The sequence below is a fragment of the Atta cephalotes genome, assembly GCF_000143395.1.
Source record: "Atta cephalotes unplaced genomic scaffold scaffold00028, whole genome shotgun sequence".
Classification (NCBI taxonomy): Eukaryota; Metazoa; Arthropoda; class Insecta; order Hymenoptera; family Formicidae; genus Atta; species Atta cephalotes.
Genome location: NW_012130092.1, coordinates 657,353 through 659,653, shown reverse-complemented (window position 1 = coordinate 659,653; position 2,301 = coordinate 657,353).

Genomic DNA, 2,301 nt, shown 5'->3' with positions numbered 1-2,301 from the left:
TCAAATTCTCAAACTAACTAATTATATCCTATCTAACTATATATATATATAAAAGACGCCTCAGTCTTAAATCATTAGGTCAGGTTGTCTGCGCTTCCACGAAACTCTATTACTGTCTTTTCAACAAAGATTAGAATCACATCGTGATTTCGTGGTTCCTCAGAAATGACAGGAAGCTCCCGTTCTCTGTGATACGCGGCTGTTCAGATTAGCGAGAAATCTTAATCGAAAAGGAAATAAATCGTCGCGTGAGGGGATTAATTAAGTTTTACGACCGTCGCCGTTATGCAGGTGCATACGACCGCATTATCTACGATATATCTTCATCTTCGCGAGATCCGCGAGACCAATCTTAATGCGCGCGTTCTCTCTCTCTCTCTCTCTCTCTCTCTCCTCCCTCTCCCTCCTTCCCCCTCCCCTCCTCCTCTTTCTCGCTGTTTCTCTTTCTTTTGCTTTTGTACGCACGGTTGCACTTGTACTAGCGATCGTATCGCGCTCCGACGAAAATAACAGGTGCAGGAAATCACAGATCGTCCCGCTGTCACTCCAAAATTCACCCCAACTTCACTGCTGTGATGTCCTCCTTTACCAGAATGTATGACAAAAAGTTGGAAGCCAATGAAAGGTGTCGTTGTGTTAATTAACACGACATTTGTTAACACGACATTTAATAACGATATGGATTAACAAATGGGACACAACAGGTATATGAAAATTGTTTGCGAAATTCTTGTTGAAAGATTCGACAAACAAATTGTATGAATTGTAATTCGCGATTTCAGAATGAATTGCAAACGGGATTTTATATGAAATTTAATTGAGAACTGTAGACATACGTGCTTATATCAGATATTTCAAAATTATCGTACAATTTAAAGATAATAGAATTTAAATTGAAATAAGAAATAAACTGCTTCAAGATAGAATTGAATCGCAAATTGCAAACAACTGAAATCTAGAAACTCTTTATATACGTATAAACTAAGAGCATTATTGAAATATATTGAAAGCTTTTCTTTCTAAAAGTATTCTACTTTCATTCTAAGAAACATTATACTTGAAGTAATCCATCTTTTAATATTGCATCTGTATGTATGTATACGTAACTATTTCGCTGTCATAAACTAAAAAGATTCAATTATTATTATAACAATTGTAATAATTATTCATAACAATTATTAATCATACATCTGCATCATCGTATTTACTGAAAGATGCTAAAAGATTACAATTGTTAAGAAAGAAAAAGAAATATAGTAAGTTAATTTTGAAAAAAGATAAATACTAGATGTAATATATTAGATTGATTTTTAAAAAAATTTTATTTCGTAACATAAACATCGTGAAAAATTATTTATTTTTAAGATCCAAAGAGAAAGAACGTTTCTCCCAACAGCTACAACTTTGGAAATTAGTACAAAATTCTTATAGTTTCAATAAAACTATAAGAATTGTAAAAATATTGACAAACTCTTTTCTTTCTTATACAGCTTTCTAAAAGTAATAAAAAGTCAAAAAATCGCGAAATACTTTGGTGTAGAACGAGGAACACTCTGAGATACCGATACACGACGGATACGCGAAGTTGAAAGGTGTTAAGCGAGCAGGCGCGCGCGGAACTTCTTTCTCAAAGAGAAGGAACCGGTACGAGAGCGGCGGCGGGCCGCGGGAATTGAAATTGATTTCGGCTGACTTCCATTACTCAAAAGGAGAGGACCGAGGCACACACCGTGGACCGACAAAAGTCTCAGGATCGATCCTACGAGGATAAGAGCTCGGGGGCCGCCTGAGGCCACGACGCCCCCAGTTGGATATGGACAAGAGGTCTCAGCCGGCTGTGGCCTCAGGAATTCCTGGCGCGTTTACCAACAACCGCATCTAGAGAGATAGAGGAAGAGAGAGTGAGAGAGGAACCGTCGACTCGTCCCTTTTGCTTGCGCCGACGCCAAGACGTCGCGCCGCGTCGCGCCGGCCAATGCCCAAATCTTGTCGACCTCCTCAAACTCAAGCCGACGATTCCGCGTCGCCGCGCACACTGGTATACTGCACTTCGCAAAACTCTGGTCTCGTCAGAGTTTTCCATTGTGTCATTTACCATATGTGACAGTATTTTATGGCCAATGGTCCTATCTCTTTTGTGGACCACCCAATAGATTGGTACCATTTTCAAAATATCTTTAAGAAATGGTTTCCGGAATCTCTTAGAAATATGTTTCTACACATATGTAAAAGCTGATGAAGAACTTTGCTGGATTTGCAAATTTTTAAAGCTAACAGAATTGATTTGTTTCTTTTATATAT